The sequence below is a fragment of the Capricornis sumatraensis genome, chromosome 2, assembly GCF_032405125.1.
Source record: "Capricornis sumatraensis isolate serow.1 chromosome 2, serow.2, whole genome shotgun sequence".
Taxonomy (NCBI): domain Eukaryota; kingdom Metazoa; phylum Chordata; class Mammalia; order Artiodactyla; family Bovidae; genus Capricornis; species Capricornis sumatraensis.
In genome coordinates, this window is record NC_091070.1 from 156,302,920 (window position 1) to 156,321,948 (window position 19,029).

A 19,029-nucleotide genomic window follows, 5' to 3' on the forward strand; every position below is an offset into this window, starting at 1 on the left:
GTGAGGCTGACAGGGGGCTGTGCTGGTAGCAATCAGTTTCCCTTGTGGAGTGTTTGGGCAGGAAACAGGCCGGCACGTTCAGTACTTCCAACCATTCCATTGAAAGGGAGAATTTACTCTGGGGTCAGAGTAAAGTGCTTTCTTAATTTCATTCTTGTGCCAGGCTGGAGCTGTCTTTCTACGCAGCCTCAAACTCCACCTCTGCTTTGGACTGTTGTATGGGTCAAGAATTATCCCCAGCTCAGGTCTTTCTTTAATCCCATTTTCCCAATAAAGACCCTCTGAGGCAAATTTAACACTTTGTTTGGAAATAGTTTCCTAAGTATTCAGTTAAGATAGGGGCAGGTGTTACTCTCTTCCTGTATAGAAGGTGGAGGGATCAGTAGCCCCAGCTGTTTTATAGGCATTCCTTTATTTAATTGTCCCGAATGATGCACCAAAGCCCATTTCTGATTATCTTTCCTGCCAACTCCAGAACTGAATCTTTCTGAGGTTCCTTGGGAAAATGTCTCTCATTCCATTAGACTGGAATCAGTATGAGATCAAAGATGAACTTTTGTTCCCATTATGTATCCAAAGTCTGTAAAAGTATCTAGCACATGACTGACACTCAATAAATGTTTGTTGGATTAATGGATGAACAAATATATTAATTGATTTTGAAATATTCTTTTTGATATAATTTTGTATTTCAATAGGAATTTTCTGAACTGAGGATAGGTCCTCAGATCATCATTTTCAAATTGACTGAATTTCTAATGAGTCTTTAAAAGTATAGTTGTGAACATTATGTACAAAGTTTATGATATAATATTCACATAAAAGAATCAAAACCATTAATTGTTTATATACTATGATTACCACTTGTAAGATACTACTCAGTTTGTGTATTTGTGTGTGTGTGTGTGTGTGTGTGTGTGTTTACAGGGACTAGGAAGAACACCACATAAATGTAAATATAATTTGTTGAGTTTCTAGGGATTTGGGTTCATGTTTTCTTCTTATTTCCATTTGCTGTAATAGTATTTGCTCTGTAATAAAAATATCAAATTAAATACCACAAGAAAGAGATACCACAATCTTGAGTGATGTAACATGAAAAATATATTTTACCCTGGCAATGAGAAAAGCCCTCTAGTGTCTAATCTAAAGTCTTTCTTTGTCATTTTTGTTTAAGTTGCCTTTTCATCGATGACCTTTACAACTGGCCTTGCCAAACTAACTCTAACACCCTTTATGATAATTCAATATTATATTCTTAGGTAATCATTATACCCATTCACTAAAGAAATTTTAAATCAATATTCCTGGTTATTGTGCTGAAATCTGGGAATTCAAAAATAAATAAGTCTGTATGAGTTTAAGATCATAGCCTAATGATTCTTTAATGGGAATTCAAAAAAATTCTACAGTCTTCCTGTGTGTATTTGCGGCCTTTAAGAAACTCTTCTCAGTCTTCACCGTGTCTTTTCTCATAGATCTAACTAAATTAACGAAAGTCTAATTTTGTGATTTCCAAGGAAAAATACACAGCAAAAATAAGAACAGGGAAGGGGAGGGGGAACTCAAATGAACAGGAAGAAAAGGGAGAAATAAAAGCAATAATAGAAATTATTTTAATGCATTGAGGTATTAATATATAGGGAAATTTGAGAGAAAGAGTGTCTTTCTTGGTCAAATACAATCAAAACAAGGAAAACTCCCCATATATGCCATTTCACATCACAAATTATATACTCTCATTTTATTTCTATGCTCTTATGGATGTTTCTACTTGGTTTGTGGTGTCATTCACTTGTTTCTGTATATTGCTTGTATCATTTCTATGGCCACCTATGTGCTATATGAGAAAGTCCAATATATTGTGCTTAAAGAAAGAGTAAAAGGTGGTTTTGACTGAGAGGTTAAGGGATTTTTCTATGTTAAGGTTCATAATTTTATCTCATGAATTTTATGATATCTATTTTGGTTCCCATGGAAGTGTTATCTCTAACTTAACTAAGTTCTCCATCCATAAGGTTTCCAGAAAATTAAGCTATAGCAATGGACAAGGGATTGATGTACTTTTAATGGAGTTTCCCTATGAATTTATGCCTCTACCGTAAGCCCAGGTGGTTAAATAGCATCGCTATTCCTGCAGTTCCTCATGCCAGAAATCTGGGACTCATTCTTGACAGCTCCCTCTCTCTTCCTCCCTATATCCTGTGCATCACAGGTCTTATTGATCTGACTTTCAAAATGGATCTTGATTCCTTCCAGGGTTCCTCGTTTCCTCTGTCAGCATTCTGATCCTGACTTAGACCTTGATCATCTCACACATGACATTGTTCATGAAATCACTTCCTAATTACACTTCGAACTGTCTCTCTTGACCCCTCCCTTCAATCTATTTTCTATATAGCAGTAATGACAATGTTTTTCAAAAGCTGGAATTTAACCACATGGCTCCTCTGCTTAAATCTTTTCAATGACTTCCCATTGCTCCTGAAATAAAACTGTAAATCTTTACCATACTCTCCAAGAAGCAGTCTCTTAATCTTACTCCTTTCTTTTGGTGACTAGAAGAGCTCTTTTATACTTCTGGCATTTTGTATACATCCCTTTCTTCCATTTTTTTTTTTACATGAATAAATCCTATGTATGATTCAGACTTCTGATTAACTGTCATTCCTCAGAGAAGAATTATTGGGCTCTTTTCCTCTTCTTAAGGTCCCACAGGGTACGTATGTTATAATCAAGCTATTTTTTATTGTTATTTGTTTAATGATTATCTCTCCTGCAAAACCTTAAGCCTCATGAGGAAACAGATCCAGATACATTTTGTCATTGTATTTTCAGTAACTATAACTGTGCCCAGCTTAAAGGAGTTGTTCAAAAAAATATTTGGTCAATAAATGAATGATGATGGTTCTTAGTCTGACAGAGGTAGCAATGGCAAATTAGAGCTGGTCTCTAAGCCATGAAATAGTTCAGTTTAACAGAAGCTATCCTGGATGTCTTTTTCTTAAATTGATTTGAATAGTTATCTAGTCAGAACTGTGGTCATTCTGGTCACAAAAGGGCTTTTCTGAAGTTTGAAGAAAGTCTGTGCTTCCTTAAACAATCTGGAGAAGTAATCCAAGTAAGGAAAGATGACCTAGTCCAACAAAGTAGCAGATACCTGTTCCTGTTTTTTAATTCAAATGACAGCATGCATGGGTAATAGGTAATAAGCATTTATCAGTGTGCTAATACTGTTCAGAATTCTATTAGGTGACATGATGAGGAAGCTCAAGATAGATGGAGTTGTTATATATTTTGTGTCTTGACTGTGCCTGCTATTAAAGTCAGTTTAGTGGTCTATTAATGTGTCCATTATAAACCCAATTTCTTACCTTAGTCATTTTAAATCTCATCTGTCTAATAACTTAGTATATGTTATTAGCCCAAATTCGAACATTTTATACCAACTATAATTCTTAGTTGTTAAACCTGTTTTAACTTATTGGTGCCACATTAAAACCTTAATAGGTGGAATAATTGGCTCTCATAACAGTTTGGAGTAAAAGAAGTCAGGAGTGAGTGCTGTTTTCAGATACTTGAAATGCTATGAATGAATCCCCTTTGCCCTCTGAAAAGCTATGAATGAGTTGCCTTTGCTTTCTACTGCATCTTCCCACCCCTGCTGATTTTGTATTCTCGCAGTTTCCCAAGCCAGTCCTAATTGGATCCAAACAGGAGTCATTAAACCTGGCGTGGCTCTGGCGAAACACCTTCCAGAGTTTCACAGGGGAATCTCCCTAGGAGCAGCCAGTCAATGGTACAAAATGACGGGCTTTAGATGTTCTTGCTTCAGAGGGAAAAGCCTGAGGCCATCCTCAGGGAGAAAATTGACTCACCAAGACGTCTGAGTATTCTGCCGCCCTGCAGCATTTTAAAACTCTTCTTTACATTTTAATCTTATGCATGAAAAGCCACCCTCCCACCAATTTGTGTGTCTATTCTATTTATTAAAAGCATCCAAAGCATCACCCCTGAATGGCAAAGTCAGCTTTCCCACCCCCCAAAATGGACTCCTAGGCTCAGGTCTTCTTGAACTGTAATCTTGCAGACAAAAGTAGGCCAGGTCAACATCTGTCAACGTGAGAAAGGATCAGATATCTACATTTCTGGACTCTTGAACCTATTTATCCTCCTTGCCTACCTGCAAAGTCTCTGGTGCATCCTGTATGTCTTTGAGTGTTCTCTCCTCTCTAATTGAGAGAAGCAAAGCCTTCTGGGGTCCAATAAAATGGCTTTAGGAAAGCAAAAAGCAGATGGGAAATAAATGGGTTCAAGTGCTCCAGGGACCCAATTGCTGCTGCAGAAAGCAGAAATGGGGTATCTAAACAGCAAAAGAGTATACTTAATTTTTTTCTTTTAAATTTTGCATTGGGACAGAGAAAGAATCTTGATGAAGAATCAGAGGTTCTCTCTCTAGTGCAAATGACACATAGACTGAATTCTAGTTAATACCAAATGTTCTCTAGATTCTAGAGGTAATTTACTGATGGCTCCAACTGTGTGCAAGATGAAAGGTAGGTCCTAAGTTTGATTCCTGGCAAAGCAATTTTCTCCTACATTCAGAACTGTTTCATAGAGAGAAGTATCTTTGAAAGACTAATGAGTTTGAAGTCAGACTTGGTTTCTGACCCTACTGTTGCTATAACAAGAGCAACACACACCTAAGGTCTGCAGTTCCCTGCCCCATGCTCTCAGGTGAATGATTGACATCCTCTGTGAACTCAAATCCTTTCACCATCCCCATTTCATAATTCTCACCAATTTCTAAGTAAAAGTTGCTTTAGATACCACCCCCAGGCCCTGAGGCCTTGTTCTCCTTTAAGTCCTGCAGCTTTAATTCATGAGGCCAGTGTAATTTGGAGTATGGGGAAAATCCAACCAGCAATACAGCATAAGATGAGTTCATAAAATTGAGAGAATGAATTTTGCCAAGAAGTCAAGAGCCTTAGTAAATGGTGTTCTTGCCAAAATATGCTGCTTTCTAGGAAACAATTAATGATAAAGTGTTTCTTGAGCTCTCACTTTGGGACAGGTACTGTTCTGAGTGCTCCCCTTGAATTTACTGATTTAACCTCCTCCCCTCACCCCACGCACGCCCCCCACAATTGCTATGAGGAAGATCCTATTTTTCACTCTCATTTTGCAGATAAGGAGAGTACAACACAGAGAGATTGAGTGACTTGTCCAAGGTCACATTGATGTTGACCAAGGCTAACTGTCTCCAGAGCATACGTACTTGACCACTAGGAAGTGCTGTCACTTGAAACAAAGACAGCAGACTTGTACTGGTTGCCTGGGCATTCTAGCTGAGTATAAATCTGCCTCACGCAGAGCAACAGGTCCAGTCGAGTTTTACTGATACACTCTGCTCTATAACTTGTATACAATGGCTTGAGGCTACCAGGAACATATCCGCTGAAGTTTATTGCCTGGCAGTCTAGGATTTACAACCTGCATATGGTAGTGGTGTGTTTTTAACATCCCCCTCATGTATATTTTCTCAGTGAGATAGCAAGTTTCCCAAAGATTTGTGTGTAGCCCTTTATTTCTCTTGTATATTCCTTATTCATAAAGCTTTAGGGCTTAGTAAGTGGTTTTGATTGACTTTCAGCAACTCTGCATGGTGGTCACAGTGATCATATTTGCAAATTGAAAAAGAGTTTAGTTCCATGGTTCAGCTGCCTAAGAATTTTATTCCAGATTCTGAGGCTTTATTCTTAGTCTGGTTTTATAAGACAGCAAGCCAATAGACATTCAGTGTACATTTATTTATGTATTTATTTATTTTTATTGAAGTATAATTGATCTACAGTCAATGCACTTTTTTTTTTAGTGTTCTCCATCAGAAAAGGCCAGTGGCTAGGTACAGGAGGGTCCAAAGGCAAATAAGACACTGATCTTCAAGAACTCACAATATAGTAGAGATTAAGTTAAACAATATGCCTCTAGAGGGATGGAAATCTGCCTGGAAGAATCTGGAATGGCCCCTTGGAGAAAGTAGGATTTAACTGAACTTTGCAAAAAGCAATAGAATTTAGAATAATATATAGAACAAAGAAGTTTCAAGAATTATCACCCTTGCACTTGAACAGGGGTAGAAATTTCATCCTAATTTGATGCATTCATCATAATAGAAAGTTTTTCCTATTTCTATCCTGGAACTTTAAGTGGGATAATTTGTTCTTCCAAAAAAAAAAAAATTCTGTATGATTTAAGAAAGGAAGAACTCGTCATTTCACAATTTACTTGGAATGAGGTTTGGGAGAACTAAATTATTAAATGCTTTGTATGTGTAAAAGTGAAGTCGCTCAGTCGTGTCTGACTCTTTGCGACCCCGTGGACTGTGGCCCACCACGCTCCTCCATCCGTGGGATTCTCCAGGCAAGAGTACTGGAGTGAGTTGCCATTTCCTTCTCCAGGAGATCTTCCCAACCCAGGGATCAAACCCAGGTCTCCCGCATTGCAGGAAGACACTTTACTATGTGTGAAACAGAATGTTAAATGCTTTAAAATTGTATTATTTAATTCTCACATAAATATAAGAAAACCAAGTCTTAAAAATAAGAGTGACTTTCTCACTATCGTACAGATAATAAGTGGCAAAGCAGAAATTTAGACTCAGGTATGTCTGAATCCAAAGTCCATACACTAACAAAAAGTATACCTCATTCTGTCAAATTATCTGAGCTTCATCTTGCTGTGGGTTCTTGTTTATTCTTCTCTGTGAACACTGCATTTATAGGAAATTTTAAAAACGTCTCAAATGTATAAGTTCACTTTTATTCAGTGTGCATCCAAGTTTCACATTAACTGCCTATTTTTCTTTTCTTTTTCACCCCAAGGTTTTTTTTCTTTTTTTTTAGCTAAAACTTTTCAACCTTCTGTGATCTCTTTATAACTCCCTTTAGAATGCATAATTGTGCTCGATCAATTTGTTAGAGGCTTTTGAAGTGTTAAAAAAACTACATTAAAATTATTTTCTTTCAGGTTTTATGTTAATGAACATAGGTGCTATTCAGAGCAAAGTCAGGGTGTCAAGGGAACTTTAGTTAAAGTTATTCATACATAAACTAAAAAAGGAAACATCTTTAGTGGAGGAAAAATACATTTAATGAGTAAGTGCGGCGCACAATTCCTCCTTTCAAAAATGTCAGCTTGTATTGAACCTCCATTCTAGATATCTTACAATTACTTTGTCAACAGAAGGTAGAGCCGTGATGGATGGCGCATTGGTTCTTGAAACCAAACTTTCTGTGAGTTACTTAGGCTGAAACTAAGTGCTTTTACATTCCAGTCTTATTGATGATAGTGGTTTTATATTTATCACCCTGTCATTTCAGTTGACTGTATCAGGCTCTTCCTTGTAAGAATATGGACACTAATGGAGGTGTGTCCTTAGTGCCGGGAAGGGTCACAGATTCATTCTGCTAACACAGTCAGGGCACAGACTGTTTCCCATGGAAGCTGGGAGGCAGCTTTTCCCATTTCAAAAAGAGATCAGTAAAAGGGGCCTTAAAGCGCCTTTGGAAATTGTCTTACTGGCTCTCTTTTGACCATGACCCATCCTTGCCGTGCTGCACACAGAGGCATTCGGCTCTCACTAATGGAACGTTACTATTTTGCTGCCTCCCCTATAATAGCAAGAATTCTACCAGGACCTTGGTGAGTCCAGGACCTGATTGCAACACTTTATTTATAAGAAATTCTGTCAAGAATCAATAATAGTCTTGGGTCTCAAGTTCTTTCTTTAATAATACTTTGATATGATTTGTCACAAGCTCGCCCAGAGTATCCACCAGGTTTTATTACTTACCTTGCAGCACAGTGTCTTATCTTTGAGTCATGAGATCAGCCATGGGGAGACCTTTAAAAAGCTATATTCTTTACTGTTTGGTTATTACAGAAAGTCTATATGACTCAATAATATCTTTTATAGGGTGTGCTGTCACATCTTCACACAGATGTTTAACCCCAATGTAGATATGCTGGATGCCTGGAGGCCATTTCAGTGACATGGACATTGTTTTTCATGATTGGCTGCCTGATGTATCAATAGCAGCAAAAATAGAACTATACAAAAAAGCACACTGAAAACAATACCAAAAACACTACCACCCTAACATAGAATGTTGACTTATTCTCCCAGCCTGACATTTCTGACTGGATCTTAAACTAAATGTCCATTTTGACAGAGATTTTGTTTAGAGTCCAGAGCTTTAGGTTTTTATTACCTGAAAGCAGCAGAAATTTGGAGATCAGTTTAGATTCCTTTCCTGTGGGTGATCAGCTCCTCAGTTTTCACTGTACATCTCAATAAATGCTCTCCTCCTACATCAGTAGTGTGCTCTACAGCAATAGTTCCAAATATATTTTGCACCACTCAGCAGTGGAATTCATACTGTTGCAGCTAATGCCTGTTGGTAAATGCTTGTATCATTACATGTTGTATTTACACAACTGTATATGGTCAGCCTAGGGTTTCGTCTCTCCAATCTGTTTTTCTTCTCTGGAAGAAAATAGCAGAAAATGTACTAATACTCACTGTAGACAAAACACACACACACACACACATACGCAGACTCTCACAAGCAGACACACATGCAAACCAAGATTTCAAAATGGTAATCATTTTGAATTTTGAAATTAGAGGAAATGAGGGAGGAACACTCCTTAGAAAGTTATTATTTTAGATCTTTCATCTGTCTCCAAATTGGTACTAATTTTCAATGTAGATTTAAAAAAAATTTTTGGTATGTGAGCAAACATTTTATTTTAAAAGTTTTCTGTTTTGTTCCCACGGCTGTGGCAGTTGTTGCCCAAGGGGAGTCTTCTAACGAGGCCAGCTGCTTTCTCCAGCAGTTTGGATCCTGGCTGACCGTGCACATGGCCTGAGCAGTGACACCCTTCCCCGGGCTCAGCCAGGAGCGTGCTTTCACTGCCCAGAAGACGTGTGTGCTAAGTCACTTCAGTTGTGTCTGACTCTGCGATCCCAAGGACTATAGCCTGTCAGGCTCCTCTGTTCATGGAATTTCCCAGGCAAGAATACTGAAGTGGGTTGCCATTTCCTACTCCAGGGAATCTTCCTGGCTCAGGGATCGAAACTGCCTCTCTTATATCTTGTGGAGCAGCAGGTGGATTCTTTGCAAGACATCCTGGCTTGACTTCTTCGCCTTGTCCAGCATAAGCAGAGGCAGTAAAGCCAGTAGGCCCTGGAGAGCCGACTGCTGGCTCTGGCTGGGACCTGCCACCCTACCTTGTCTCTCTCCTTTCTCTTAGATCAATACACCTTTCAGTGGAGACTTGGGACACTTCCCAACCCTCACTCACCTTCTCTCCTCAGACTGGACTTAGGCTGAAGCTAAGCCTCGCTCATGACTGACAGGTCTCTGCTCCTGTCACTGCCTTCCTTCTCAGCTTTCCCAATAGAGAGAAGTGGCAGGAATGTTCAAGAAATTGCCCTGGACTTGACTCAGGATCCCTTGGTTTACCTGTAGGACTGTGACCAAGGGCAGGAAAAGGAATTTATAATTGCTAAATACGTACTATATGCCAAAATCTGAGCCAGCCTTCTGTGCACATTAGCTCCTTTCCTGCTCATACCATGCTCTCCATGACACAAACGAGGAGCCCTTCATTCAGAGGGTTTGCCGCCCTTATGAAAATGGGAGTGTGGGAACTGACCTACAGATTGAAGAGGGTTCGACTAAAATTCATCCTTTCTCTACCCAAATTGCCAAGCCACGCCGCTAGCCTCTTGCATACTGTCATCCTTGGACCATTGTCCCTTGGAGATTCTCATAAGTCTACTTTCCAGCCCATTCCCCACATCACCTGTGCCCTCCCTTCTCTTCCTATCTAAATGCCAGCTCAGTCCTACATCTCTGTGAACTCTTCTCCAATGAACTAATTCAGGCTTTTGCTATTTTTTCCAAACTCTTTATTTTGCAATAATTTTAGATTCACATGTGATTGTAAGATCTAGTGGAGAGATAGCCTCTATACTCTTCACCCACTTTCCCTCAGTTATTTATAGTATAGAATCACAACTGGGATGTTGATACTGAAACACTTCACCAGCCTTATTTGAAATTCACCAGTTTCACATGCTTTCATGTCTGTGTGTTTGCATGCCTGCACAAGCATGTGTGAGTGTGCATGTGTGTATTTCATTCCAGGCAACTTCATCACACATGCAGATTCATGTGATAATCACCGCAATTAAGATACCCAGCCGTTCCATCACAGGATCCCTTGGGCTGCCCTCATACAGCCGCAGCCACTTTCCTATCTATGCTTACCAGCTCCTGGCCTTCTCTCATCAGTTCTCCACTTCCACTTTGTTGTCATTTCAAGAATGTTATACAAGTGAAATTGTATGTTATGTTGCCTTTGAGGGTAAATCATTTAGCTTTGAAAATTCTGTTCTTGACTGAAGTATATTTTGTATAGAATTATTTACTTATTTGAAGCTAATTGTCAGTCCCCTACAACTTACCAGGTACTTTGAGATACTGAACAGACAACAATGAACCACACTGACAAACATCCCTGTCCCATATAGTTGGGTCCTTATTTGTGGTGCAGTTTATTGTTCTCTTGCTGTATATTTCTTATCTAAACTTTCATTCCATCAATAGATCTTAAGCTTCCTGAGAGCAGAGAGCCCATCACCCAACCATTCTGTTTTTACATGTGAGGCCTAGAACCACAAAATTTGACTGAGCACATAGAACTTAGACTTATGGTACTGGGAGGAGTCCGTAGAGATCATCTGGTCTGTTCTCCAATGAAAAGAATTTTAAGGGAGGGGACATTATTGCTCTCCTAACACTTGGAAGGGCCTTGCACTAAACAATGACATGTAAAACAATTTAAACATATCAGCTCCTTTCACAAGGCATTCCAGTCTTCAACACCCCTCACTCAGAGAGCTCATATTGTCAGTCTCCATGCTCCCAATAGTAGAAGCTTAGCTTCTACAATTAGTCTGTGCAACAGATGCACAGCATCTTCTGAGTGAGATCTGCACATCACAAGAGAAAAAGGCTCATCACTGTGCAGATGGCAGCCTTGTTCCACTCACACAGCACCCGTGACTGTATCAACACCAGCTTCCCCTTGTGATCACTGTGCAGTTCTCAATGGAGATTTTGTGAGGATCTTCTGGAGACCTTGTGATGATTCCTTCAACCTGCTGCAGAGGTGAGGAAAATGAACTTAGTAAGCTTTGTAAGGGTTGATCAGCTTCCACAATTGGTAACCAGCAAATTCAAGTCTACAGAAAATGAATTTCCAATGTGGAATGTGACTGTTATTATAGTCTTATAGATTCCTATTGAGAAATAAACCAAGAGAAGTGAGTTCTATTGTGAACCATGTGTCAAAAGTTTTGTGATTATAGAACTGAATTTCCCAGAAGTACATAATTGTTTAAATTGAGTTATTTTCCTCCTCCCCATTTACAAGTCTATTGTCTCTTTATTATATAACAATTGTTGACAAAGAATGGAAAGTAAAAACTTTACTGAAGGATGTTGTATTCAGTTTTCTGTAATAGAACTTCTGGAAACCCCAGGATACATGGTAAATTGATTCCAAAATATAACCATTGTCCTGATAGCATTCTCAGGAGGAGAATGCAGTTTTTATCTCAGCACCTTCAGAATACTGACTTGGCACAATAATCTATTTGCTGACTCTAAAATGATAGAATGAAGCCTTGTAGCAAATGATACATTGAAAAGATGAGAAATGAAGTAATCCATGAATCTGAAAAGATTCCTTTATTCAGTATATCATCTGTTCAGAGGATTGAGTTGTTGGCATCAGATGAAGCAGATAAGTTTACTAGCAAAGTGGAAATGTGGACTTTTTATCTGGCTCTTGATGAATTAGCTGGCCTTTCTGGTGCTGCCCAATGTGCATCTTTCTTAAGTTTTGTGTTTTAGGAATCACATTTTCATAACCACTAGTGCAAAGAGGGAGTTTTAGTACAATAAAATGGACTTGGCCTGTGATTCATTTGGGTATAATTTCGAATGATACCCAATCCTGAACTAACCCCATCTTCCACAACAGTTTCACTATCTGTTCATCATTTGGAGAATTGAGTACAGAATCTATCAGAAAGTAGACTGCTCTCTGCTGGAAGTCTAAGTGGAATTCAGAAGTTGTTTGGGCCTGCTCTCTTTGGTTGACATTGTGAAGGAATAAGCCATGATTGTGGGAGGATATTCTATTTTGTTAATTGACATAATTCATGCATCAGATGAAGGAAATCTTACTTTTTGCAATTTACATGTAGTACAATAAAGAACTGGTGCTCATGAATGAATTATTTGGTCCTTATCGGTTCTGGAAAGATTTTGGAAAAAAAGAATTTCTAGAACAATAAGCAAAAATGAAAAAAAGTAGTCAGAGATTTCTAACAAATTCTTTAAGTTGCTATTTAGAAGACAATAATTATAGCATTCCAGATAATTATTAAAGAAGATTTAGTGGGAAAGGTAAAAACATTTTTATTCATTATCATAATTTTGTCTTAGAAAGAATTTTAATATTTCTGCCAGGCCCTAAGGGGAAGAAACTAAAAGAACAATAAAATGCTTACCAAAGTTAGATCTAGAATTTACTGGGATTATTACCAATTTAAACAGAAACTAAATGTCTTTTAAGAATGAGGGAGCAGCCATGTTAACTGGCATTAATGTAGATATGATGAATGAAATTGTCTTAACAGATGACCTTGTATGGAGTTTGTGGAGTGATGCTGTTGATGGTGATTGCCATTTGTATCCAGCTGATAGACTGAGAAAATGTGGCATGATGTGCCATGAGGGAGGAAATAAGCCAAGGACAGTGGTATTGTGTTCAATCCATGTCCAGCTCTTTGGGGCCCCTCTTTGGGGTCCCCTGGACTGCAGCTTACCAGGCTCCTCTGTCCATGGAATTCTTTTCTTTTTCAGGCAGGAATACTGGAGTGGGTTGCCATTTCCTTCTCCACAGGGTCTTCCTGTTCAGAGACTGAACCCATGTCTCTTGCATCTGCTGCATTGTCAGGCAGATTCTTTACCACTAAGTTGCCTGGGAAACCCCAGGAGAGTGGTGTCGCATGCCCTGAAATGGACCAGGAGGGTATTTGTTACTAGAAGTACAATTTTCCAAGTGGTTTATTTTCACTCTAAACAATTGTAGGTGATTCATAATTTACTTTCAGACTTTTGGTGGTGCACTCTTCATGTCTTGTGATAAACATCCTATATTTTGAGATTCTTTGTCAAGTAATTGGTTATGACTAACCTGACTGACTGAATTTTTCTTTTTTTAATTGTACTTTTTTGTATAGAAATACTGTGCTAAATATTTCCTACATGTTTCTTCCTTCTAGGATCCTAATGATGACAATATTATCATCACTCTCATTTTTTAAGTGTTGGAACAGAAAGCTAGAAGAACCCAAGTTCCTATCATAAATAGGACTGGCCACCTACATCCCCTTTAAAGCACAGTTGTCTTAGACTTTTCTTCTTATTCAGCTACACCTAATCCTAACTTATATACTAACCCATTAAAATTCCAAGGAAAAGGGGAATTGGGGCAATTTTATGTGCTAGACAATTAACATGTAATAACTCATATAATTCTGACACCTAGAAAAGTTATTTTTTATTTCCATGTCATAGTTGGCAAAGAATCTCAGAGAACTTAGTTTACTTTAATGATGAGAATTTGGGGATCCAGAAAAGTTTTTTAACTTCACACAAGTGATAAATATAAGTCAACCATAGGTCTTTATGGTTCCAAATTCCATGTTTTTAATTTGACTGTGTTGCCTTAGACTATAAAAACCAAATTTAAAAGGTTTTTATCTTTAATATCATATGATTACCCAAACTGGTTGAGAAAGGAAGAGAAGGTAAACAGACAAACCTGTTGTTGCCCACAGAAAGTGAGTTGGCATTATTTGTTAGGTGAAGAATGAATAAATGATAACTGTCTTTTCACCAGTTTTACTGCAAGCACCTATACATGATGTAAAACAACAACCACAGCAATATCAGAACTTTAAAAAAAACTCAAAACCGTTAAAACAAAAAATAGCCATTGAGAAGACTGAGGATCCCGGGCACAGAGGTAAACTGGAATCTGGCAGGAAAAATGCAGATTTGGGGATGAAGTGAAAATCTCATAGAATCATGAGACCACCCCCATATGAGCTCTACTAGTATATTCAAGTCCAAAATACTAGCAGCAGAGGGGGCACTGGAGGATGCTTCTCTAGTGAAATTAAACTAGTACAGACCTACAGACGACAATAGTTAGATGTCTCAGTGAAAAAGCCAGCCGGTCACTCTTGTGCTACAGAGGCACTCATTAGATGACCACTGCATTATTGTATGGTTTCCCATCAACTCTTTAATGCCCAACTATGAACAGAGAAGAATGATTAGATACTGTGATATAGAGAAACAAGTAAAGAACAGAACTGATAAGAAATCTGGACAATGGAAAGACTGACTATCTTTCACTAATGAATCAACAATGAAAAATGGAACAATTTGAGAAAAATAAAGTGTTTTTAAAATTAATGTATGATAGCCAAATTTTAATAAAAGTATTATAAGATACAGTCAGAAAATATCCCAGAAAGAATGATGATAGAAAGAGATGAACAGATGAAATGTTTTGGACACCTTATGAACCCAAAATGAGGTCTAACATAGACTTAATAAGCATTCTGGAAAGAGAGAACAGAGAAAATAAAGACAAGGAAGTTATTTTAAAAGAATGCAGGGATTAAAAAAAAAAACAAACTAAAGAATATAAAATGGAAATTCTTTCTGTGCTCCTAAAAGAATGATTGAACAAAAGATTACACTAAGCTGAATTGTAATGAAATTTTGGAATACTACCAATAAGAAGATGACACGAAACTTCTAGGCTACAATGTTGAGAGATAGAAGAGTAGAACTATAAAGTTTGGAGAATAGAGAGATTTCTAAACCTACTTTTCTCTGGATGCTATTAGAGGATGGTGCTCCAACAAAACATGATGAAGAAAACCAGATCCAACATTGCAGAAAGGATAAGATATTTCTTAGGATGTCTTAAAAGGAAATACAAGAGGCACTACTATGTAGCATGCCTACTATGTAGCATGAAACCAGAAAACACAGAATTCCAGATTGTGAGATCCGAATACATTGTTTTGTTAGATCTGACTGGGTGGGAAATTATATGAAGTGGCACACTTTGAGTCAGTAATTCAGTAAAGATTTAAAAGAAGCCAAGCAAAAGAAGAAATTATGCAATTATTTACTTTAGAAAATGATAAGTTGAACAATAAATAAATGTAAGCAGAGTCAACTACTTGACTCACTAAGGAATATATGTGCATGCTGCTGCTGCTGCTGCTAAGTTGCTTCAGTCGTGTCCAACTCTGTGCGACCCCATAGACGGCAGCCCACCAGGCTCCCCCGTCCCTGGGATTCTCCAGGCAAGAACAGTGGAGTGGGTTGCCATTTCCTTCTCCAATGCATGAAAGTGAAAAGTGAAAGGGAAGTCGCTCAATCTTATCCGACTCTTCGCGACCCCATGGACTGCAGCCCACCAGGCTCCTTCGTCCATGGGATTTTCCAGGCAAGAGTACTGGAGTGGGTTGCCATTGCCTTCTCCATATGTGCATAGTAGCAACAAAAAAGATTGTGGATATGAATTTAACTACAAGTTGTTAAAAGTCTACTGCAAAGATAAAGTAAAGAGAAAATGAAATTATGCCTGTATGTATCTACTTTTGCTTCATTGACTACACTAAATTCACTGACTGTGGGGATCAAAAGAAACTATGGAAAACTCTTAAAGAGATAGGAGTACCAGACACCTTCCTGAGAAGCCTGTATGCAGGTCAAGAAGCAACAGTTAGGACCGGGCATGGAACAATGGACTGGCTCCAAATTGGGAAAGGAGTATGACAAGATTGTATATTTTCTCTTTGCTTATTTAACTTACATGCAGAGATCAAGCAAAATTCTGGGATGGATGAATCACAAGTTGGAATCAAGATTGCTGGGAAAAATAGCAACAATCTCTGACACTCAGACACCACTCTATTGGCAGAAAGTGAAGAGGAACTAAAGAACCTCTTGAAGACAGTGAAAAAGCAGGCTTAAAACTCAGCATTAAAAAACCAAGATCATGGCATCCTGTCCCTTCACTCCATGGCAAATATAAGAGGAAAAAGTAGAAGCAGTGACAGATTTTCTTTTCTTGGGCTCCAAAATCACTATGCATGGCCACTGCAGCCATTGGAAGGGCTGTGTTCTCTCAGGTCAAACAACAGGGAGGGAACACAGCCCTGCCTATCAACGGAAAATTGGATTAAAGATTTACTGAACATGGCCCCTCTCATAAGAATAACATCCAGTTTACCCTTCAATCAGTCTTTCACATCAGGAAGTTTCCATAAGCTTCTTATCTTTCTCCATCAGAAGGTAGACAGAATGAAAACCACAATCACAGAAAACTAACCAAACTGATCACATGGACCACAGCCTTGTCTAACTCAATGAAACTATAAGCCATTCCATGTAGGCCACCCAAGATGGATGGGTCATGATGGAGAGTTACAACAAAACGTGGTACACTGGAGAAGGGAATGGCAAACCACTTCAGTATTCTTGCCTTGAGAACCCCATGAACAGTATGAAAGGCAAAAAGACAGGATACTGAAAGATGAACTCCCCAGGTTGGCAGGTGCCCAACATGCTACTGGAGATCAGTAGAGAAAAACTCCAGAAAGAACAAAGAGACGGAGTCAAGGCAAAAACAACACCTAGCTTTGGATGTGACTGGTGATGGAAGTAAAGTCCGATACTGTAAAGAACAATATTGCATAGGAAACTGGAATGTTAGGTCTATAAATCAAGGCAAATTAGAAGCAGTCAAACAGGAGATGGCAAGAGTGAACACTGACATTTTAGGAATCAGTGAACTAAAATGGCCTTCAGTTCAGTTCAGTTTAGTCACTCAGTCATGTCTGACTCTTTGCGACCCCATGAACTGCAGCACGCCAGGCCTCCCTGTCCATCACCAACTCCTGGAGTCAACCCAAACTCATGTCCATTGAGTCAGTGATGCCCTCCAACCATCTCATCCTCTGTCGTCCCCTTCTTCACCCACCTTCAATCTTTCCCAGCATCAGGGTCTTTTCAAATGAGTCAGCTCATTGCATCAGGTGGCCAAAGTATTGGAGTTTCAGCTTCAAAATCAGTCCTACCAGTGAACACCCAGGACTGATCTCCTTTAGGATGGACTAGTTGGATCTCCTTGCAGTCCAAGGGACTCTCGAGAATCTTCTCCAACACCATAGTTCAAAAGCATCAATTTTTCGGCACTCAGCTTTCTTTATAGTCCAACTCTCACATCCATACATGACCACTGGAAAAACCAGAGCCTTGACTAGATGAACCTTTGTTGACAAAGTAATGTCTCTACTTTTTAATATGCTATCTAGGTTGGTCCTAACTTTCCTTCCAAGGAGCAAATGTCTTTTAATTTCATGGCTGCAGTCACCACCTGCAGTGATTTTGGAGCCCAGAAAAATAAAGTCAGCCACTGTTCCCATTGTTTCCCCATCTATTTGCCATGAAGTGATGGGACTGGTTACCATGTAAAGTCTTACTGTTTAGGTCGGACAGCTACATGTAAAAGAACACCATACAGAAAGATAAACTCAAAATGGATTAGAGACCTAAAGCTAAGACCAGAAACTATAAAACTCTTAGAAGAAAACATAGGCAGAACACTAGATGAAATAAATCAAAGTGAGATCCTTTATGGCCCACCTCCTAGAGTAATGGAAATAAAAACAAAAGTAAACAAGTGGGACCTGATTAAACTTAAAAGCTTTTGCACAGCAAAAGAAACTATAAGGAAGGTGAAAAGACAAACCCCAAAATGGGAGAAAATTATAGCAAATGAAATGACTGACAAAGGATTAATTTTCAAAACATATAAACAGCTCATACAACTCAATACCAGAAAAACAAACAACCCAATCAAAAAGTGGGAAAAAGACCTAAACAGACATTTCTCCAAAGAAGACATACAGATGGCTAACAAGCACATGACAAGATGCTCAACATCGCTTATTATTAGAGAAATGTAAGTCAAAACTACAATGAGCTATCACATCACATCAGTCAGAATGGCCATTGTCAAAAAGTCTACAAACAATAAATGCTGGACAGGGTGTGGAAAAAAGGGAATGCTCTTGCACTGTTGGTGGGAATGTAAATTGATGCAGCCACTATGGAAGATGATATGTAGATTCCTTAAAAACCTAAGAATAAAACCACCATGTGACCCAGCAATCCCACTCCTAGGCATATACCCCAAGGAAACCAAAATTTCAAAAGACACATGTATCCCAGTGTTCACTGCAGTACTATTTACAATAGCTAGAACATGGAAGCAACCTAGATGTCCATTGACAGATGAATGAATAAAGAAGCTGTGGTACAAATACACAACAGAATAGTACTCAGCTATAAAAAAAAAATGCGTTTGCATCAGTTCTGAAGAGGTAGATGAACCTAGAACCTATTATACAGAATGAAGTAAGTCAGAAAGGGAAAGATAAATATCATACTCTAATGCATATATATGGAATCTAGAAAAATGGTACTGAAAAATTTATTTACAGGGCAACAGTGGAGACACAGATATAGAGAATAGATTTATCGACATGGGGAGAGGGGAGGAGAGGGTGAGCTATATGGAAAAAGTAACATGGAAACTTACATTACCATATGTAAAATAGATAGCCAACAGGAATTTACTGTATGACTCAGGAAACTCAAACAGGGGCTCTGTATCAACCTAGAGGGGTGGGATGGGGAGGGAGATGGGAGGGAGTTTCAAAAGGAAGGGGATATATATATACCTAAGGCTGATGCCACAGAACTGGAAAAGGTCAGTTTTCATTCC